Source organism: Ambystoma mexicanum, chromosome 9 (genome assembly GCF_040938575.1).
Source record: "Ambystoma mexicanum isolate Mex_15411 chromosome 9, UKY_AmexF1_1, whole genome shotgun sequence".
NCBI lineage: Eukaryota > Metazoa > Chordata > Amphibia > Caudata > Ambystomatidae > Ambystoma > Ambystoma mexicanum.
In genome coordinates this window covers 694,690,663-694,715,086 of record NC_090931.1, presented here as the reverse complement: position 1 = coordinate 694,715,086, position 24,424 = coordinate 694,690,663, and the positions used below count along the sequence as shown (strand labels likewise).

The window sequence follows — 24,424 nt, the reverse complement described above, 5'->3', positions numbered from 1 at the left end:
AATTTCCCTTTACTGTGTTTGGTGTGAATGTATGAGGAATGAAACATGTTGAACTGATTGGGTGTGATGAAGAGTGAGTTTCAATGTGTAACCTAGTACAGTATAGTTTGATGTAGGTCAGTTTGATTTTTTTTTTCTTGTGTGATCCTACGTTAGTGATCACTTATTTTGAATGTGGAACCGGAATTAAGGTGGTTCCTTTACTCTCACTTTCCCTGTGTATTTTGTTCTTGAGTTTTCCCTTGTCTTCTTTTCACACATTGTATTGTATTGTGTTGCTGAATATTAACAGGCTTTTGAAGGTGGTTACTTTTATTCATTTTTAACCAATTAAATAAAATATATTTTTGAAATTTTGTTCCATGTGTATTGTGCAGCGGTAACCTGGCTGGTTGACTCCTTACTCTGGGGTCGTCATAATCCCTCTTTTGGATAATTGATCCAGAGTGAGGGTGATGTCCCATCTTTGTCACTTCACTGTCCACCAAACCCTTTGTATAGTATAGAAAGGTTTACTTGAGTTATGTGGCAAGTTTGGTGGAGCAGTATAAATACCCTGTTCCCCCACCTCTCTTTTTGTCAGTTTAACCAATAAATGCTAAATGAGTATATTTGGCAAATGTATAAAATGGTGAGGTTAGGCAAAATGATGTATGCCTACATGTTACACTGGCATGCATTTAAAAAAAAAAAAGTTTCTTTATTGGCACGAGGCAAGAGCAGGTACACCATACAGTACAATGTTAAGGCAACACATCAGCTATAGCACATTTACACAAGGTATTACGTACAGTGGTTTTCTACTAAGGGCAGGCAGTCTCTCACATATATCCGAACACTGGCATGCATTTAATAGGAACAGTGCTGGGTTCTAAATAATTGGGGTAGGCAAGATTAGTGTAGTTAGAGTGGCGAAATATGTTAATTTTATCTCAACAAAATAAACATAGTAAAGAAAGAAGATGACCGTGGTCCTACACCACCAGCAGGAGGACTTCAAAAGTACAGAGAACATTTTCAGCATAGCAGAAAAGATTAAAACACAGGACACGTATGGAAAGGTCGAAGGAATTTAAATGTACACCAATGTATCTTTTGGGACAGAAAAGCGAGCCTATAGTTGAGTGGGCTGAAAGTGTAAAGAGATGACCTCCGTAAACATTTTTTGATTGAAAGGAAGGAGCAAATGTCTACCCTGAAGAAATCATTGATCACTTAGCTAAACGTAAACAAATGACTGTACCTCTATTTTGTTTTTCTACAGAGAGCAAGAACCCATACTTGCGTCATCTTCTTCAGCTATGGATGCACAAAGAAGAAAGAAGGAGAGCGATTGAAGAAAACGCATCCTTTTTTTCGAACAAATGTTTGAATTTGTTATGTTGTCTGTTTTGTCGTTTATTATTTTATCATAAAAGAAGGAGACTGCATTACTCTTTTTTTGAGAATGTCAACCACAGAGGAAATGTTTCCTTTAGTGCATTATGTAGTTGTTGGACAAAGAGGACCATGAAAAATAGGGCAATGCCAGACAAAGGCAGATGTACATATTTTTTATGACCACAGATCATAGCCAAGTCCCGGTATCAGCACATATGCATAAAGCATAAAGTGACACCAAATTGTGCGAAAAGAGAGAAAGGAGCAGCCATCCTATTATATTAGAAACAGAGAAAATGCAGTAGAAATTGTTTAGGAGGCAAGAGTGTTTAAAATAAACATATAGGTATTTAAGAGTTGGGTATGAGGAGGCAGTACTGATGATAAGGACATACTTATTTTTCAAAAGAGACTCATTCAGTTTTATATTACAGATGAACGAGAGATACCTACACACCAGGTGATTGACGGCAACCGATCCTGCAAGCAGGGAGAAAAGATTGAGGGACCCAGCCAGATGCCCAGTTAAAGTCACCTCTTTTTCAAAATGTATCCTTGCAAGACTCCCCCATCCTTGTGTTCCCCAGAAACAATCGAATGCCCCCTGACTATCTGACTTCTAACCAAAAAAGACTTAAGAGTTTAAGTACTGTGTGATATAAAGAGCAATGCAAACAAAAAAGGACTGGCCTATGAAAAAGGGTTCTAAGCTTGCTGCAAAGCAGCCCAAGGACAAGTAAAATTGACTGATTGTCAAGAAGGTCCGTGGATGCGGAGTAAGCTCAAACAAGATGAATCGGGTGGAAGATGTGTCGATGGAAGAAAATTGAAAGGAAAACAAACAATGAAATATGTATGAAGAGAGGGCAGGAAACATGGAAATGTCTTGGGGTGGGAGGAAGGAAAAAGTGTACAGTAAAAGTTGCACATGGACAGAATTAGTGAAGATGGGCTGGTGGGTTCCCTCAAGGAATGATTTGTCTCGATTTTCGTGGTGGCTGAAAGAAAATCACCTGTTGTGTAAATTATGTTACATTAAATTAGGTAATGGGGTGGGATCCAGACAGGAACAAATACAATTATTCTTTGAGGGTACACGCATACAAATGAAGAGGACAAAACGTTGATAGTTTAGCTTAAAGATACTGTTGATTCTGAAGAAATGTTTTTATGATGCTTCCCATGATTGATGGATCATGACACTGAGGGGGGTGACTGGGACCGGGATGCATAGATACGCTGAATAGGGGGGATGTGGACACTAGGGCATAGTGGTTGTGTATTAAACAGGGGTCGAATACTGACCAGAGGGTGTCTAGGGAGGTACTAGATCCATCCACCCCTCAAAACGACTACGGATAACATGATAGGTTGATCAATGGGTCCAGTATTGCAAAAATCAGAATTTTAGAGCTTTTATTTTTTTATATTGCATGTTGGGCGACATATATTTTGGGGTCAGAATGGCCCAGGAAGTGGAGGGTGTCTCAGGTATTACACACACATCATGAATATCTAAAAATGTATTCTGGAAACTGGATAGAAAATGAGTTATGTACAGAAGTATATTGGTTCGCTGTTTGGTAGCAAGGCTGAACAGACTAAGATAGATTCTAAAATGGAGGCCAAAATACAAAATGGCTTAAGGATCAGATGTGAAAATAGCTGAATCACTCTGAGAGTGAATAAATCTTTGGCAGCAGTTCACTGTAGAGTAAAATACATTTGGGGTGGTATATTTTTGAAAAGTAGACATGTTTGATAGCAACTCAAATAATTGCCTGGGAAAGCTACCAATTAGACAGAACAGCTGCTTACTTAGCAACAAGATCAGATGAGCTCATGAAGTTTCTCACAGTATGAGCTGGCAAGTGAATTTGGCAGGGCCTCAGAAGTAGATAAGGTCTGGTTCTTGGCAGGCGATAAAGGGTGTGTAATCTGGGTCTAGCGTGAGCTTATCATTCTATGTGTCAGTCAACCGGTGCTTGCCAAAATGAACTAATAATCCAACCAATTGAAGACAAGGAGGGCTTATATTAAAACATGATGTCATTAGAGAAAAGCATATAAAAGCAAGCTGATTGAAGCAGATCTGTGTGCCTTCCGGTTTGTCTCTTGAATCTGTATTAAAGATGGCTGTAATTTGCACCTGGTCATCCGTCCTTCTTTGTCCTGTCTCCAGTGTCAGATTCCACAGATGTCAAGGCTGATGAGTAGAGGATCCCCCTTTACAATATGTTATTTTGTGCAATTCTACTAAAAATGTTCTCATCCTGTTAGATCAATCTTGGCAATCCATACCTTCTTGACCTTTAATCGCATTTTATTTTTTATCAAATCTACTTCACTGATCAATTTAAACAAGCACCATCCATTGCTGCTCATTGTTTCAAAATCTGTATATCTTATCCACACCTTCCTGCATCACCCTTGTCTCAAATGTTATTTGTTGCTGAAAAAAGGTGTTTTATCTTATTAATTCTTGCTATTCCACATAGATATTCACTGTGCGCAATCTAGTGTCATTTACTATTGTATTAATCTACTTTTTAATGTAATTTGCAATCATAATTACATTTTTATTCTCGGCGCATGTTTCACAAATTGTGTGATTTTAGGCATATTTTGTTTAATGCCTCTATGGTGTGCAGTGGGGGAGATGATGTCCCCCCTCTTGAAGCTTGTCTAATTTGCTGTGACTTTGGTGCATATGCTGAGTCTGCATTTGTAATATCCTTATGACTCTATTTTATTGTGGTGCCTATCCCATTCCGCCTCTCTCTGTCCTTAATTACCAATATTCTCACTGTTCTGGTTACTTATAGCATTCTCTTGTGCTTTCATTTGTAATCGCTGTCTTACTTTTGCTCCACTAATCATTTTGTGTCCCTTTCTCATTCTCCTTCTCTCCTTCTATAATCACTTTCCCATTTCCTTGTGCTGACATATCTTCCTTGCCCGCTGTTTCAAATTCTATGAAAATAAATTGTGTGCATCTGCTCTTCCTTTTGGTAGCGCATTGAAACTTTTTAGCGAAGCACCTTTCCTTTTTTCGCAATTATTTTCCATTAATGCGTCTTGATTGTTTTTTAAATGGTTCCTTTCCATTACCTTTTCCTCATCTGTGTTATTGGCCCATGCACGCTTTATCAAAATGTTTCATTTATCAATAATAAGAAATGCTTATTCTGCTTAAAATTAAATTAACACATCAGGGGTGATCTAGTGTGTGCTTAACAGAGAAAGTATATTGCATTAACTCCAAAATAACTAACAAACCCTTTAAAATGGGAAGTTACTTGTGTGACTTTAAACAGTGACCTAATGGGACCACCCTAGTTCACATATGTGCAATGATTGGGGACAATTTCTAGTATAAAACAGTAAACTCACAATATGGTTTAGTCACATATAGTTTCCTTGGCAAAACGACAATCTTTCTAAATATACACCTTTGCTTAACTTAAACAACCAGGGGCTTAACTATCCCACCCTGTCATATGATGTAATCAAGTGCCTCTCTAGCACCTGGTTTCAACAAAACACGCACAAATACCATGAAAGAATGTTGTTCTTAAAACCTATTCAATTGTCAATTTCTTCAGGTGGTGTTTGTCATTTGGACCTACAGCTGAGCTTCCCTACACACAAATCACAAGCATTACATGTGTGTATCACAAAAATCCCTAAAAAACGTAAGTCAGTTCAATGAGTTCTGGTTCAAGGCTATATTTCCATAAGGTTTTGAGTCAGCCCTGGCTCACTTACAACCTTTGTACACAAAATATGAATATTTGAAAAATGCACAAATAATCACTACTTGTTCCAAGAAAATCAAAAGCTACACATTTCTTTAAAAAAATCTGTCTCTGTTCTCAATTTATTCTGTGTGTGCTCATGCATGCATCATCTCTGACCACATTCCTTTTGATCATATTTTCATGAATTTGTATTTATTTTTCTGTTTCAATGTTAATACACATACATACATTTGTCATTTCTCTAAGCTTCCTATAATTTTGCCAGTGTTTTATAAACTTATTGTCACTTTTACAAAACAAAAATCATATTTCTCTTTCTTTATGCAAAACTGATTCATTGCTTCTTTAAATCACAGGGCTATCTCATGTTTTTGAATAGAAACAGCTCTGTTTTTCTACTCTATTAATCACTTCCTGGCTCTGTGTCAGCCCTTATTTTAGCTTGGAAAAGGAGCCTTGGTTTACTTCAAAGGTGCACTGGTTTTGAAACATAAATCTCACTCTTTTAAAATTAATATATTTCTATCTTCTTTTTTACTCTTGGAGCATGCCATGTAAAAACTGTCATCATTTGTTAAAAGAAAATGAAACCACTATTTATTTTTTAGCTCACAACCGAGCTTTAAGGAATGCTTTAGACTGCACACTTACCTAGTAAGAAAAAAATGCTTGCAAAATCTCCCACTGTCCATTTTAATCATCCTTGGTTTATGTGTTCAGCTAATCAGATTTTTATCATTCAAAGCTTTCCAATCTGTCAAGATGCTTTATCTCTGTGCATATATCATTTATTTTTTTTCTCTTTAAACGTTTACTTGATTTCACTCCCTTGTTTAAAAAGTGTAAAGGTGAATCACAATTGACTGCCTATTTTTACCAGATCCTTAAATAAAACCTCCATTCTTTAAACTTAAATCATCATTTTTAACATTTTAAAACAACAAATATAAGAAAGCACCAGTAATCGCTGCTTAAGCATCTAATTTCAATAGCCTATCTATTCTCTTAATTGGCGCCAATCACTTTGCTATGCTCAATCACTGTTGCTCCTCAACTTTTTTCAATTACTTCACAACTTCTATCGCTCTTTGATATTTTTACTCAACAAACAACATACAGACTAGTCGACATTGCACATTAATAAACACCGTGATCACCTTTTTCTCTCTCGTCTTTTCTTAATACCCTGTACAGAGTTTGAGACGCCACCTTATGTGAACCTGTTCATGTGTTATATATTTCACAATACTCCCATTAGTGTTTGAGACGTCTCCTTCTGAACTCCCTTGAGCTAGGACCCTAGGCGCTATCTTCTCTTCACACAATATTTCCTGTTACTCAAAAGTTAACACACTCCCCATAATATGTACATGAACATGTTTTATTCATGTTCTGTTGCCTCCGTCACTCATAATACATACCATAATTCTCAGATGCCAGGTGTGCTATGCTGACGGCCATGAGGAGAAACCCCTGACAGAAATGAGACCATACTGTGTCACTCACCTTATCTTTTTCAGGCATCTCCAACTGTCCGCCAGCACATCACCATGACGCATGGGTCCTTGTCCCTGAATCTTATGAAAGACTAGCGCCCCATGTTGGCTGCGCCACCTCAACTGAGGGCCCTGGTCCCCATCCTCCATCAAACACCAGGCATCCATGAACATTCCTCAGAGAGAAAGAGAGATGAGAGAACACCAGGAACCTGGAAGGGTGTCAGCAGTCTTTATTAGCTTATAGTTACAAGGCATGCTCTGGACACACTCAAAACATTTTGCCTTCAACCTTCTTATATATTTATTTGGATGTTTCAACATCCTTATGCAAATGACTACCTTGGTCAGAGTATGCTTCTGATAGGTCCTCTTAGAGAAAAAACATCCCTTCAATATCATTGGATGGCTGCTCTGGTATACACCAAGCCCACATTAGCATAGCTGGTATCCACAATTTTCTCTGATGCACAAAACTGATGAGCTTGTTTTAGACTTGGCTAGACACATTTATGACAGTTCTCAACTTCTCCAAACAGAACCTTCATCACATCAATGTCTACTCTTTATCTGATTATCGAGGTCCTGCCAAGTTAGTTATTGCCTTATAATGTGGAAAAATAGATAAACTCTATTATATGGTACCAAATACTACAGTTGGTCTCTCAAAATGATCTGCATGAAGCACATTGTGCCCTTCTCATTAAGAACATAGATAAATGTATCCAGGTTTCCCTTGCTTTATCTAGCTTCATCATTAATCTTTTCTGAATTTCCTGCCAAGTTCCATTTTTAACCTAACAAACCCAATTATCTCACTGTGAGATGCTGCCAAAGACTATCTTTAAAGTATCAGCCTCTGTTGCTTGTTTGAAAACTCTTGGCATGAGTCGTAGCTTTTCCACCTGGCTTAGAACTGGACACCATTTTGTATTGGAGTTATCCATTTTGAAATATATTTTTGTCTGAATGTATTAACTCTTCAAGGGACTATTATTTATTTAAGCATCTCTCTCTTTGTAACCTTATTCATAATATATCTTTATACATTTATGGTATGTATGTGATATTTAAAGCACCCTTCATTTCCTGGGTCATCCTAACCCAAATATGCACAGTGCCATACGCACCTTTCACCTTAAATAAAGGCACTATAATCCTGTTTTCTGCAATAATAGAACCATTGGATCTGCCTCTCATGTTATCTATGCTCCGTTGAGGGGGAGGGGTTGGCACCCCCTATATAACTGATTAACTGACCGGCAGCTGATCACAAAGAGGGCATTATAGGATTACTGATTACCAACAGGATTGTGCCTCCACGTGTACAATAGTTTAGGGAAATGACTGGGGCTGGTGGGAACCCCCTAACGACCAACCAATGAAAGGTAATCCAGAAAATAAAAGCTTGCCTGCCAAGTCCAATGCAATGCCACATCATTTATTAAAGTGGAAGGAACACAGATAAGCTCGTAAATGTGGGCAAATAACACGTGGAGAAGGACCATTTTCTGGACATTTGACTCGGATTTACCTAAATTCATTGGTGGGGCGAGGGGGATAAAGGGAATTTCATGCCTAATGGCATTTTGTAAATGCATAACAATAATGGTCCTTCAGGTATTTCTGACCACTATCCGCTGCTCAAACTCACCCTTTCGATTCACCCTGCAGTAGGGTGAAGCTTGGTACTAGGTTAGCGCTTGGACAAGCCAGATATCACTACTGATGTGGAGCACCGATGTTGTACTCCAGTGAGTGTTCATTGTAAAGTTTTGAAGACCAACGCCACCTCTAACGAAAGCATCTGTGAAGTCATAGAGGTGGCAGTGGATACATTCTTGGGGCCCCTGTGTGTCACTCCAATAGCGCTGCTTGTACAGCAATCTGACACCGCACCCTCCTCTTGAACTGGAGCACCGGTGAAAGCACACAGGAAACGGCACGAGGAGAGCGCCTGTAAAGCACGCCATCCAATTCAGCACTTTAAAGACACATCCTGCATTGGATCATGGGCCCCTATGTGTCACTTCAGAAAAGAAGACTGGCGATTCAGGGTTGTGACATGAAGCTGCTCATCCCATTGCCAAGGTAATTAGGATACCAGCTACCCAACATACAGGTGTGTGCTTGCTCATGCCTGCTTTGCTAGACTGCAAAAGAGTATCATTTTAGGGTCATAAAGAGGCTTCAGAAACATTAACCTTGAAACAGCACCCACACTCAGCGTTTTCTGAATACTGAAATAGAGAGGTGGACCCTTGCCCCGAAACCTAGTTCCCACTGTGTCCTCAGCGATGATGGGTGCCCGTTCTTGCCCGGTGGCTAACGTCGAGGTATTTCTACTGCCTTATCTGAGGTATGCTGTACAAACACAGTGACGGAAATCTGCTAACTCGCCCCCTCTCCCGGAAAAAACAGAAGCACGTGCCAGGAGTTTTAAAAAGAAAACCGCTTAGACCTGGAACATAAATGGTGCTCTCAGCACCTCTGAAAAACACAATGTATGATCCTGTCACCCACCTCCCTCACAGGGATTTTCCTCTGTGCCAATTGTCAACATTCCAAACCTAAGCGCCCTTGCCATTTGCTTGCATACACGTCAATCACTCATTTCCCCATTACAAAGCAGCTCAGGTCTGCTGTGAAAAATGGGTCATCACAGCTAACACAGCTGTCCAATGGAAGTTACTCATGTCTACCGGAAGCAAGTAATGAAAGCAAATGACCCCGTGCCCGCCATTAGCAGCTCCCCGGAGAAAATGCAGACATTCACAGGAAAGGCAAAGGCTACTATTATCCTCAAATTAAGCCGGGGTGTAGACTTTCTCCCCTCTTTATTATGAGAATGCCTAGTTGAACTAGAGGCTCAACCCATGACTCTTGTACTATAAACATTTGTATTATGTTAATTGTATTTCTATAATATAAAAGGCTGTTGGGCATTAGAGTGCTGGAAAACTGTGCATGCGTATGCTTGAAAAGTCAGAACCATAGAGGGAAACTGCAAAACTAACATAACTAGATACCAAGAAATCATCAAAGAAATGCAGTTTTTTCCCATGTAAGGCCAGGTTTAGATCTCAGGTTAGGTGGACTGGTCTAGAATCAAGCACTTTGTGCTGAGAAGGATCTGCCCTCAGCCCTTGTATGGTTTTATGTGGGAATAATTAACAAGCAGGCGTTATGAGATATTAGATATCAATTGGGTTGATAAATGGTGCTAGCATAGGTGGGGAATCAATGTGGATAGGTGTTTATGTGTAAGAACTGTGATTTTTCACTAGAACTCATGCTTGGACCTTTAGCCAAAGGAGGTACTGGAGGAGAGGTATGAACAAATGGTGCTGCGTTAAACACAATGCGCGCTGCCTGGTTTTGCAAGAACTGAAGCTTTTTAAGAACCTTTTGGCCGGAGCCTGCCAAAAGGGTATTGCAGTCATGACATGTATCCCCCACTTAAGCACAAGCAATGTGCCCGAGAAGTATGTGGGATAAGAACGGGCACATTTTCCTGACAAAACAAAGGTAACGAGTGATGCTACTCACAACTAAATTACCCTTATGCAGCCATATCTAATAGGAGATCAAAGGAAGCAGTTGGGTTTATGATCTATTGGAGAATCAGAAGCTTGGTATTTTCAACAGAAAAATAAGCAATAGACTTATTCAGTTATTTTAGTTTGGGTGTAGTCCCAACCATGGTAAATTCCATCTTCCTTGAATTAAACCTTATCCAATTGAAGTCCATGCATTGTTTAATAGTCAAAACAAAGTTAAGTCTGTTGTTGTCGTCGATCCCAGAATTGCAAGAGGGCTTGAATTGAAGCGGATTATCGTCAACGTAACGCCGGAATCAAGGATCCAGTTTGACCAATAGGTGATGGAGGTTTTTAGCAGAGATGTAGAATAGGACCGGAGAGAGCTATGAGCCCTGCAGGAAAGCCTATAGGAGAAAAAGAATGAAACTCACTTAAGGCTTTGTCTGGCCCACTGGCAACTGAAGACAAGTGATCTAAAATAATTTGGTGGTTGAGGGGGTTGAACTCAGCAGATAGAACAAGCATGGTCAAAGTGTGTTGTGATGTTTATCATCATTACGCGCAGAGTTCTCACGGATGCTAAACAGAGACTCCCCTCCGCACTGCTAGCGACGCAAGTCAGATTATCTCAGAGTAACTGGTGTCATTAGAGATGTGTCTGAAATTTGAGGGTGGCTACTTTTTAAATATTTTCGTCAGGAAGAGCGCATGAGCAATATGCTGGTCTTTAGGAATAATGTCTGAGGAAACTGTCATTTTTTTTTCTCCAAAAGCAGAGTAATAGCAGGGATCTTCAAGTTATCAGAAGAGTAACCTGGGGTAAAGTAAACTCTAATACAACCCACCGAAGCAGCCAGCCATCAGCAGCAGACTTTTTCCAATGCTTACAAAGACAATTTATGTTGCCAATGTTTAAGAATGACAAAGCTTTGAAGTATCACAATAAAATAGTTCATAGAGTCTCACAGACACATATAGAAATTGATAGCAGTAAATCATACCCCAGATATGCTATATTGGGGAACTTTACCCCTTCGTGTTTGTTATCAATTGTTTCACATTCTTTTACTTGTCTTTTTTTATAGCAAGCATTTCCTCCTGAACATTTTCATGAGTCTGTGCCCCCTCTGACCGTCCCACGCCCTTTGTACTTCGGTTGAATATGTTGTTCAGGGTCTGAGCTTGAAACATTGTATCTCTTCCCATGTGTCAGACTAAATGGTAAACATGTGCTCTTGGGATACTGATACACGATTCTCCGCCACTGGCTTCCATAGATGTTGCTCACTCCTGTTGCATCAGAGATACATAATAAGTATAGAAGGGGGACCCCTACTGCTGGGCCCTCAGAGTCAACTACAACACCATTACTAAAAGCGTACCCAACAAGTGGTTCCTTCATTTGTTTCTTTGTACCTTATTTAGTTCCCCACCATGAATGCAGTTAATATAGAAGGGCACGCTGATCAATGACTTGAATTGTCCACTGGTTGAATTCAATAACCTTATTCAGCAATGTAATTCGTTCTGTTTTTTTTGTACACGTTTTCGTTAGATTTTAATTCCTCAATGAAACAAGAAGAACATTTATTTAACTAGCTTGTGTATGCACTTTTTCAATTCATATATGTAAACCTAAAAACGTTGTTGTTTGCACAGGAAGTACCTTCTCCTGGCTCCACGCTCTCAAGATCTGTGTAGCCTCACCTGCCGATTCATGGGTTTTTTCTCACGGCGTGCTCTATCTGAAATGCCTGCGTACTTTCTGCACCTATGTAACTAGCGCCCTGATGCCTGAGGGTTTGGCGTGCTGCTCTAAATGTCAAAATAAATAAATATTTGACATTCTGAAACAAAGACCTACACAATATATAGATAAAAAGACACAAATAAAAAAAAACAATAATACATCTTACTTCAATGCAACGTGGCATGAAAGAACTGCAAATGAGTTCAGGCCCACCTTCAACATGAGCAACAGAGTTAAAGGCAGGTCGGCATCCACTGTGAAAATGGGTCACTGCAGCCATGACACGCATGGCCAATGGGAGGCGCCGAAGTCACAGTGCAAACCAAGAAGTGAAAGAGGACTGTGTTGAATGTCATAATGGAGTATTGTACATTTGAGAGGAGACTGTGGTGGCGTCTACGGGCTTGCCTCCCTGTATTTATGCTGAGGGAGTGCAAGCCCTTGTACCACCTGTGGGAGTAAATTTGCTCCACCCAAAGGTGGTCGCAATTATCTGAACGCACATGTTTCCCCTCACAGCCTGCATATGGGATTTTTGTATTTATTTATTTATCTGTCATTTGTAATGCACACTATACAGCAATGCGTTTCAAGGCGCATCAAAACGGGGGGAATGAGGAAGGTACACAATAATAACAAAAACGCTCTTCTTAAAAGGTCTTGAAACATTCGGAACGTGCACCTGCTAATCTAAGGGGGAGGGGAGAAAGGGGACAGAAGTGGAAGTGCCACAAGAGGGGGGGGGAGACAAACAAAAGTGCAAATAACATGAAGTGCAAATAAACAGTATAGTTCCTCCACTTTAATGTTTGAGGAGAAATGAAAGAAAATCAACATTAAGGTAACCATTTATATGAAAACGTTGATTGCAACCCCTTGGACAGAATTACGAGCTGGCAGAATTTGGCCCATGGTTTCCACACGCACCAACTACAGTTACAACATGTGGACATCTGTGGGTCTCTACAGTTACACTAATGTGCCACTCCACAGCTGGTAAAGCATGCACATCTTCTGAAATAATGCAAGCATGTCATGTTTTGTTCCTTGAAAAATGCCTTTCCATCGCCATGTGCTGGATAGAAAGGGATATGGAACAGTAGCAGATCACAGGGCGAAGGCATTGAGTAAGGTCTCTAATGGTCCATCTGTGAATCATGTCAGAAGTTGTGATAACGTGGGGTTAGGCAGAATCATATGCAGTACCCTTTGGGAACACCACACACACAGAAGACTACAAGTGACAGTACAAATTCACCTTTGGTACAAGCCTGTACTACACAGTAAAGTGGTATCGATGGCTGAGCAGCCAGACTTATCTCAAAAGTAAAGTGAGCAGTATCAATAGTTACACGAAGGACAGCAATTACATTGGTTCAAATAAACACTGACTCAAGGTTTCGGAGTAAAAGAATATACATTTATTTACACATCAGTTATAAAACATTTCACTATTATCAAGCAGTTGAAAAATCACAATCTTAATACACTACACCACACCCAATAGATCCTGGACAAGTTAAGCTCAAAATGAAGTGTGAGCAAAATGGCACTCCAGTAATTTAAAAGGGAGGGAAAGACAAAGTTAGACAGAAGTTGAGCAGCACCAACAAGTAAGTAAGCAGGGCAATCTAGAAAAAGTAACTACAGTGAGGAAATCAAATCAAGAGGCCTAGGCCAAAGTGAATGGACCAAAGTCTTTGCAGAGGATCACACAGTTCCGAGTAGTTTGCGTTTAAGTCTTTGCCAAGAGTTCAGAAGGAAGTTGGTCAGCCGAAAAAAAACTTGAAAGAATAGAGAAGGACAAGCCCTCGGATTGGGAAAAGATTTCAAGCACTTTTACCGCGGTCAGACGGAACGAACGACTGGATTTGAACAGTACCTCATATGGAGAAGAAGGCTGTGGCTGAGGCGGACGTTCCTGGCAGGTCCTGCAGGCTCACGGTTCCTGAAGCGACTGTCAGACTGACACGAAGTAGGAATACTGAAGGGTCCTGCACTGCCCAGGGAAGAAACCAGCAGCAGAGCAAAGTAACGAATAAAAGGTGCCCTCCTTAAGACCCAGGCAGGGTCCGATCCTCCTGGCTATCCGGTTCACTATAGCTGTGCACAGCAAATTCGACCAGAGGAGGGAGGCCTGGCTTGCAGTTTGGCGAACTGGTTGATCCCAACAGCTCAAGGGGAGAAGATTCCTTGCAGATCTTCCATGTCATTGAAGTTTGGAGATTCGGACCCGCAGCAGGGCTTCACCAGGAGGTTCAGTCGTGGTAGAGGTCCTCTTCTGTCAGCTTCTCTTCGGTTCTCTCAATCCAGTGGCGACTCTGCCTTCTCAGTCCTAGAAACCTGCTTTTTATGCAGTTTTCCCCCATTCACACAGCCTGGCTGTCAATCACACAGCAGAGTGGCTGTCCCGGCGGGACAGTCACCACAGCCAATCACACAGAGCGCGACATGGATCTCCAAAGAGACCCTGTGCAGAGAGTCTCAAACCCCTCCCTCACATCCTGTCCCCCTCAGACATTCAGGTGCCTAAGGAGGGCTTCTGTGCAGAAGCCCGCCAAAGGACGGTGAACAAAGGAACCAAACCTGGTTTGGCGTGCAGAGTAAAACACGAGAAAGACTTTTACAAAAAGAAATGGTGAATAAACTCAGCCGGAACCATATAAAAGTAAATATGGTCCAGCGGGTTTAAGTTTGAGGCTACTAAAATAACCTAAAACAATACCAAGGCTATTTAAAATAACCGCGGTAGGAAAAATAGGGTAGATACCACTGCCACCAGCCAAATCTTAATGAAAAGGGAACTAAATAATGTTCCATGAGAAACAGACAAAAAGGGATAACTATTAACCCTTTCCAGAACTCTATGTAAGATCGTTTGTACTGGGTCTGTGAACTTAAAAAGACTAATAAAGTCAATGGCAACTTTACATGTTCTGGGAGACAGTAGTCAGTCCCTGAAAATGGGGTCTGAGTGGGAAGTCTGAAAAAGACAACCCTGTGTCACTGCACTAAAGATGCTGTGTAACACACAGTAAAAAGATGATGCCTATGGAGTAGGTGAAGCTCCACAGTCTATGAACACAAAAATGTTAAACACACACAGCAAAACACGTGGGAAAAAAGGCTCAGACTCTTACCAGGTGAAAAAGAAAATCCTAGAAATCCAGCAAAGCTGCTGATGGACTCAGTAGGTAAGGGAAATTAGCCATTCTGGAGAAGTCTCCCCAACATGTGGGCATCCAGGATACCCATATATCACTGTGTCGGGCCCCCCTCTGATGATTTTGTCCCTTAATTCAAGAGATGCAATAGCACAACTCTTAACATAAGGGAAACCAGGATATTATCATGCTCTGAGACAGTGGAACTTCAAACTGAGACTCACTGTCTCAGTTTCGGGAGGATAGCTCAGGGGCAAAGTGCTCGCCTTGGAAGCAGGATAATGCAGAGCAACACAGGATCGACCCCAGATCTGCGCTTAGAAACCACTGGGTATTAAGCGCATTATAAATAACCGATTACTTCCACCCTAATGTAATTCAGAAATAGAAATGATGACCCCCCACCCCTTTCAAGGAACACCTTCTTCACAACTAGTAAGATAACCACCCTCCCCAAAACCTAAACCACCCCAGTATTCCCCCTAACCATCCACCATCCAATTTAGTTCACCCCCTCTTCTGTTCCCCAGCCCTTCTTTCATCCCTTGTAACCATCCATTGAACGCCTGTAAGCGACACTGGCCTACAGCACTCGGTTACTTCCTCTGGTGCTAGGTTTGTGCTCAACAGAAACCACAAATAGAGCACATTAAAACACATTATAGTAGGTTTTAATTTAATGTTGACCTCCGCCATTTGGGCAGCAGTGAAAATATACGGAAACCCCTTTAGATTTCTAATTATGAGGTATTTACCACATGCCATATACTAAGAACACTACATGATCAAAAGACGTCATGATCATAATAACACGGACATTAAAAACATGCAATATTTCTAATACTGCCTCTTTTGAATGTTTCCACTGAACTCATAGCGGTGGCCATTATGTTGGGTGTTTTTTATTTTATGTTTTCTTGCAGCACATTATCTCTTTAGACACAATGGCCGTGTTTATTTTAGGAATAACACAACAACTCCAGGGTGAGGGGGCTCTTGAGGGGCTGCTTCCACCTACTACCCACAGTATTGTCGCACACAACAGGCAGAAGGCTCTATTCAAAAAGAGTTTTTTTTATATTGCACAGTGGCCTATAGCTCACTAAGTCCTCCTATTGGACAGTCTAAATTTCCCTCAATTGAATTGCTTACCCTACTGGGTGCTGATGTGCCGCCTATCTAGGAAAGGGGATACAAGAGGCTGCCCCTAGCCTGACTCACTACTTTCCTATCATGACTATTCATTAAAACCCAAGCACAAGTTAGGTTCAACCTGAACACTAAATATCGGTGTACCGCTTTCGGTGGATTTTGCGAAGTCTGTCCGCTTTCTTCAGGACCAGATCACACTTCTCCTCTGTATGGGTCAGAAGTTTTTTTATCTCCTCTTCTACTTTTACCCGTCACAGCTCTGGTGCATTTCAGGGGACTTGCAGTAAGTTCTTCCTGATTCTCCCCATAGGTTTTGGCGTAGCCACTTATGGGTAGCCATATTTCTTTTTGTGTTCAATTGGATTTCATTTCTTCTTTTTCCAGTTTGCGGCAGGCTTTCTTCCAAACTTTCGGTGCCGAATCCGAGTTAACACGAAAAGAAATACATCGAACGGATAGGAAAGTAGTGAGTCAGGCTAGGGAAAGCCTCTTGTATCCCTACGTTTATTTTAGTCCATGAGATTTTTGACTTTGTTTCACCAAATCGTGAAATCCGTCAAAAAGAATAAGACTACCTCTGCTATAGAAGCAATAGCCCTTTGCCTAAATCCCAGGCATCTGGGTAATCTCTTCTGCCGTGCTTTTCACTAATAGAGCCTTTCCCTTAAATACATATTTCACATATGTTTTATATTTCACCCATGGCCACAGCTGTATGCAACCTAAAAAGGGGAGTGGCTCCAGTGAGTCAGTCAGGCCGGGAAATAACCTATGAATTTGTACCGGTCATTACATGCACACGCTCATTTCCCATGAAATAATGGCAAAGCTCTCAGTTGCCTCACTAAACATATACAGATCGATGCAATTTGGTAAAGGATCCAGAGGCAGGGGTGTTGCTAGGTCTGGAAAATATCTGGGGCTACGCTAATGTTGGGGCTAGCTAGCCTTTTGGTTGTAGCCCCAGAGCTTCTATCTGGGGCTACAACCAAAAGACAAGGGGCTATAGCCTCCTCAGCTCCCCCACCACCCAGCAAGGCCTCTGTCCAGAAGGCATCTGGGGACCCTCTGTTTATTGGAAGAAGAGCAACTCAGCCGGGCTCCAAAAGGGCCATTAGTGTGAGATTGGCTTCTATCCATGCTTACCTTGTATTCCTGCTTCAATAACCTCAACCCAACTCCCCTGACGCCCCAGCACGTGACGCTGGACTGTCCTTCACGTCAACATTCCATTCAATCGGCTCTCAGCTCCAACGCCCTCCTCTCTCTCACACAAGCACGTGCCAGCACGTGCTCCCTCCAGGCTTACATGAGGTGTCAATCACACCCTCAAACTCGCATGCAGACTCCCATACCACAGTAATAAACGATGCTACAGTTTCAACACACCCTGCCCATCTTCACGCACTGGCTATTGGAATAAAATGCATGTATCATAACGCCAACCGAACTGGAGGAGGATTTAAGAAGTCCCCATTATACTGGGCTCCCCTAGAGCCCGCAATGAAGTAACTTCTAAATGACCACGAGCCATGTGGCTCATAAGAGAACGTCCAGCTGTCCCAGCACGCGGGAGAACCCTTCCTGTTGGTTTTAGCAGCACGCGCTAAGGCCAGCAAGGCACATTTGGAATTCGATGTTTACAAGTCTGCTCGAGATTACAGAGACTGGATGTTTGCCTTAATGATTTGGAGCGACGATGCATTGTGCAATTGGTCGCTTTCCCGAGCATGTTGTGTTTCCAAGGTATCCTTGAAATAGACATGACATTTATAGTATCATTTGTAATGTGCGGCTTTTAGTCACAGTCAGCCTGCTTATTCACACACTCCACCCCCTGTCGCGTGCATGGCGCCTCCATCAATACAAACATCCCCATTTCATTGACGTCTGTACTCTCATGTCTTATGCAATGCAGCACCCCCACCAAAATCTGTTCCATGGTTTATTCAGCGATGTCTGCGGTTCCCACGTCAGTCCTGGTATTTCTCAACAACGCTATTAGGGAGGGAGATAAGCCAGTCGAATATTTTGTATGTCTTATATTATGTTGTGTTACAAAGCTTTTATACTACACAAATCACCACGTTCATGGTCTTATACCGCAGCTACCTCATCATGCGAGATAATAATGGTGACGTGTGCCCTCCCCTGGTGTAATGAGGCCTCCTGCAGGAAGTAGAAAGGGAAATAGGACGAAACGTGGAGATGGGAGAAGCAGGAATAGGAAAGGCAAGTACAGAACATAAGTATTGGAGGATACGACGGGATTGAGGTGCAGGGAATATTATAATGAATGTGAAATTGAGTACAAGGAACCACAGTGGGAGCAAGGGAACAGGAGACAATGAAGCAAATACCGCTCCATAAGAGGCATATGTGCATGGCCCCTCTATGAGGGTGAGCTCACTGATGCGAGCTGCGGAGCTGATGAATTGGCATAGCACAACCGCTGTGAAAGCACAACGCCACTACAATAGTCCGAATGCCTCGTGAAAGCGAGTAGGCCACATAGGACGCTACACTAACGGACAAACTGGGGCAAAGAAATAAATTGGAGTCCACGGTTCCAATAAGTCATGAAACACATGAAAAGTATTAAAAAAAAAGGTTATGCTGCTTAAAGAAGGCAACAATGGGAATTAAGAAATCATAAGAACTGCTGTGTGACTCGTTGATCACCAGAACTTGACAGGTACCAATTATGTCAGCAGTTCTCTGCTAAAACAAGAGGCAGTGGGACTGATACAGCTGTCAAAATAGGACATTTCATTTTTATTTGCAAAGCACTCACACAGCCCGGGGCATTGAGGCACTGTTAGAAGAATATGACTTAGTTGCGTATTTATAACGCGCTTAATACCCAGGGGTTTCTAAGCACGGACCCGGGGATCGAACCTGTGTTCCTTTGTGTTGTCTTGCTTCCAAGGCGAGCATGTTGCCGCTGAGCTATCCTCCCCTTATTCGGCAGTGGGAGAAAGCACACTGAAGCTTAAATGTGCTCCCGCCCCTTCCTGCCACCCCTCCTCACACCCACAACGACACAGGCACACGCACCTCAAATGCAATATTGGTTTTCAACCCTGCAGCAGAGGATAACCTACTAATTTCAAGGTGATATGTTCTGTCCTTGAGGAGAACTATTAGGAGGTCAATTTGTTACAGTGAGGATGTCTAACTGTTTAATTGGCCTGAGGGCAGCTAGTTCATCCTGCTGAAAGTAAATGGAAAGAAGTGAGGACAGGAGCATGGAAGCATGCACAGAAACAGAGGATGGAGGAACATACAGGCCATGTAGGTTACTTGTGTTATGTTAATAGTTTCTTTTTATTTGTTATGTTTTCACACTGCAACACATCACAACCATAATGATCTCAGAAGGCCTAGGCTTGCCTGGATGGTGGTGTGTTGTGCTCCCACCTAGGTCGCACAGGCCTTAGACTACGGAGTAAAAGGGAGGAGGAGAAAATATTGGAGGAAGAGGAAAGAGGACATTGTTGCCATAAACCAAGGCAAAGGAGGCTACAGATTGAGAAGTCATGTTTTATGGTTGCTATGTTAAGAAGCTTTTATGCAGTGCCAATCACCACCCTATTGGTTTTACGGTGCTGGCACCTTGTCCGAGATAAATGTATATTGTGCCCCCATCCATGGTAATCCTACCTTAGTCTGTGGAGGAAGAAGAAAGGAAAACAAATCAACAGAATTGGGCAAAGAGAAACAGGAATAGGATAGGGGTGCATAAACCTACAGATTGGGGCGTAATGGGATTGTGGTTGAGGGAACATGATTATATAAGTAGGTGTGCGTGTGACGGTAGGCAGTGGATCATATGGAATGCTGATCTAGAAAGAAGGAAAGTAGGGAAACACGTGGTCAGAAGCATTGTCCAGTGGTGGCGTTTCTGCTACCTTGGTGAGAGTGCTAGAATTAGTGGAAGCATGGTCCTGTTATGGCCCCGGGATGTGCTCAGGAAGCCCTTGAAGTTTGGATGCCAGAATTGTCAGTAAACAGCATTGTTAACGTGCCGGCTGCAATCCCAAATTTATAATCTGGGAACGCAAGCCAACTATCGGATGTGTTCAAAGGTGAATGTGGGGAACCACAATGGGAAAAACAGAACATGGAAGAAAGAAGTGAAAACCACCTACAAGAGCCACACGTGCACATCTTCTCTGTGAGGGTGAAGTCTCTGATGTTAGGTGTGCGTGATGTCGAGCAGGGTGTTATTTAACCTCCACGCAAACACAACTCCACTACTATAGGGCAAACTCCTGATGTGGAGACTTGAGGAGAACCATCTCCGGTTCCGGAAGCACCTCAAGACCTTCCTCTTCGCTTCTGCCTTTGACCCTCTTCTCCCCTGCTGATCTGTTTTCTCTCTTGGCACCATGCACCGGACCACCCTCTGTCCTTCTGGCCCAGGTACCTGCTCACCCTGCATCCCTCTGCACTGCCTCCAGGCCACCCCTTGCACTGGGGTTTGTATCTGTACCCATACAGTCCCCCACCCACTTCTCTTCCGCACTTATCAGATATACCCTATCTGCTTAACATAGGACTTGCCACTTGTTGGCTGCACTACCACCTTTATTTATTTATTTATTTATTTATTTTACTTTTTATTCTTTACTCTCCTCTATTCCGCACTTTCCACCTCTCCCCCTTCCATGCACTTTCCCCCTTTTCCCTTTCCCATGCACTTGCGCATTGTGGGCCTAGTAAGATCGTTGTTTTTGTTCTCCCCCGTTCCCCTCCCTTTGCCTGGTCGTGCTCTGAAACACTTGTGTACGAGCGCGATATTAACAATATATCATTTCATTTCATTTAAGCGAATATGCCACATATAAATGAGGCGATACGTATTGACATCCAAGGGCAAAGACGTGGAACGGTGGCCAGAGTACAAATAAGCCATGCATAAAAGAGGTTATGCACTATAAAGAAGACACCCATTTGCATTATGTGAGCCTCCACAACTTGTCACATTCTAGTCAACCGTTCTCGCCGAAAATAATAAGCATTAGAATCTAGAATACGGTGCAATAGTAAATATGAAAGGGGCACAAGAGAGGGTGTATTTCAGAACTTGATTAGTGATAGTGAATCTATGTGATTGAGATCTCCCCTGACTTAATGTGAATATGGGTTGCTCTCTCTTGCTTCAGCCTCAAATCCCTTATAACAATATATATTTTGTCTGACCCATTTAGAGGAGGTTGATATTTTTTTTTAATTTCACCACCTCCTTATTTATGAAAATTTCACTTTCACACTTCACCAAATGACACATTTACGGTGTATTTCCTCATTGATCTACTGCACTGATACTGAGGGGTTTCTTTTGCACCTCTAAAATGTTAGCTTTACATTTTTGTATGCGCTGGTTATGTTATGTTGTGTTACGTTACCCAGCTTTTAAAGCATATTTTGAACTTCACTGAATCACACTTTTAAGGTGTCCATTCACACCAGTATGCTTTGCGGATAGTGAAGAGCTTCTTTTTGGATCTCATATGTTAATCTGGAGGGATGTATGAACCATTGTTATCCAAAATGAAGATGACCATGAATACAATTTACTTCATTCCCATGTGAACGCAGACCCTTCCTTTTCAACATCCAAAAGCAACTGCCTATCACACACTAGAGGAATTCAAGAATGGAATCGCTGTTGCAAACATTCAACTATACCCTTCAACAGAGGACACCACCAGGTAGCCATACAAACTCCCCGCTCACTTTGGTCTAGTGTGCTGGCATGAGATAAGCCCTCAATTTAGAGCTTGCAAGCCTCTATGCCAAAGTGGCCCAGGTTCACGGCGTCATATATTTTTATCATTGGTGTTGAGACACCAACTGTTGCCATGTGATATGATAGGTTATTTATAACGCGCTTAATACCCAGAGGTTTCTAAGCACGGACCCATGGATCGAACCTATGTTGCTTTGTGTCGTCTTGCTTCTTAGGCGAGCACGTTGCCCCTGAGCTATCCTCCCGAGATGTGCAAGGTAGATGGCTCAGGCAATGGACTGGCCTTATCACTCCATCCCAAACATTCCATCCTGTGTGTATCCTTCTGTGTACACAGACATGCCCCAGGACAGATTTGAACTGAACACAAATGATGCCTTTGAATGCAGAGCGTTTCTGGGCTACACGTTAGAGTGTGGCCACCCAAAATCAAGGCACGTGCAAAAGTTGAGTGCATACACGTTTGCCTTGGTTTTCTTTCTATGACTCTTTTAAATGGTGCAGTATTTCTCTCCTGCCGTTATGGTCTGCATTTGGTAGGCAGACCCTTTTCTCGCAAACGGAGGTCATCTACCTCACACAGATATTAGCCGCACCATAGCCTGATACCACAAGGCAATACAGTGGGTTATTTATTTGTATTTATTTGAAGAACAAGGAAGTACATTTTGATCAGAAATGACTTGCAATAACATATTTTCAGGTGCTGGAGGGATTCCCACTAAGGATGCCTATACAATAGAGCAATGATGAGAACAAGTGGTGAGCACTGGTATGAAGGTGTAATAAAAAAGTGGGATATATACCAGGGACAAAATTAAACAAATAGAAAATATATATTATACACCGCGCTATGCAATACTCGTGAAATGCATTGAAACACCAGTGTGTCAATGTCCAAAAATACAAAAATAGAAAAGGACATGGGTTTTGAGAGTCTTTTTCTATTATTGTAATAAGGCGCACTTGCCCTGTGCCATTCAGCCAAGAAATTCTAATGTTATCATATGATATGAAGGAACAGCAGAATATCCACTATCTTGGAGGGAGTGCCAAGTCCAAAGCAGCTGCCATCTTGGTACAGGCTCTGTGCATTGACCGGCAGCGCAGAGGAACCAAAGCAGCCAGACATGCCAGCACCATATTCGTCTGCGGTACAGTCAGAGGTGATTCCTGACAGTATATCCCAATCCAAGGCTTGCATGTCCAGGCTTCCAAGGGTGCAAACGATGAAACGTCTTGACCAAGTGAGGGGCATGAATATACAAGGCAGGCTCCCAAGTCCGGTCACAGAAATTGTAACCCTTTCAGTCTACTAGATTTTGTTGGCAACAACCTCGATATCTAGAATCATAAATCTCCTTGTCTTCATATTCAGCTGAGTCATGGCTAGAATTAGAGGGAGACGATAGCAAGTCCGATTTCCATCCAAATGTAACTGTTTCCATGAGGAAGAATGGAATATTAGATGAATCCTTTTCCATAGTCAGTAAGCACAGTCGGTAAGGAACGGGGTTGATGCGTTCCTCTACAAAAAAAAAGGTCTGAAATACTTTGGTGATAGCTTTGAAGGTACTTGATGTCTTGGGAAGTATTTAGATACAAAACAAACCGTGTCCCCAAGTTAGTACAGAGGAGCATTCAACCTTTTCTTGTCGGCCTGTTCCTTGTTATTTCTAATTCGTCTCTTCCAGGCTATGTGCAATATCTAATGGGGCTTCATATAGTCCCGAAATCTCAAATTCCAAATAGGGAAGTAGTGTCTGCTTGGAAAAGGCTACAGGATAGGCTTGTTCACGGTAGACAAAGGTACACAATAAAGATTCATTCGTATTTCAGTGTGGAATTATTGCAACAGAATTTGAAGGTAGCCAGCAGAGATTCCCTAAATGGATAATGTAAGGCAACATAAACATTGCTCTAAAGATTGGTTTAGTCTCTCGGTGTAACCCTTAGATTGCAGATGATAACTCGAATGCATGGCTCTCTCAATCTTCAATGATTTACATAGGTGTTTCCAAAATGACGATGTATGCTGTGGTCGTCAGTCAGACTTAATCTTCCTAGGTAGTCCATGCAAATGAAAATATCTCAGGAATATTTGGGCAATTTTACTGGCTGTTGGTATTTTTGGTAATTGGTAAAAGGGTGCTAGTTTAGAGTAGTAGTCTAACAACACTATTATTGCTGTATAACCATTGGAGCAGGGTAGGTCCACAATAAAGTCTGTGGATGTTGTGTTCCCTGGTCCTGCCGGTACTCTCTCTTGTTGTAGTTTGCTATTGGTAAATGATAAGGTGTTTTAGACTGTGGGCCCACAGCAGGAAGATACATAACTTACTGTATCTTTGGACCAGAAATAGCGTCCAATCAGTTTTCTTGTGGGCAAGGCACCACGATGTCCAGCAACAAGATTGTCATGAC

At 41.9% G+C, this 24,424-nt stretch overlaps 1 long non-coding RNA gene across 1 annotated transcript in view; it reads left to right on the top strand.

Moving 5' to 3' along the window:
- Window positions 1-3,528, top strand: part of LOC138488527 (uncharacterized) — a 29,905-nt gene extending 26,377 nt beyond the window's left edge. The window contains exon 4 of the long non-coding RNA XR_011274678.1: window positions 1,265-3,528. This is a non-coding gene — a long non-coding RNA (uncharacterized lncRNA). The remainder of the gene's footprint in view (window positions 1-1,264) is intronic.
- Window positions 3,529-24,424: the final 20,896 nt, after the last annotated feature.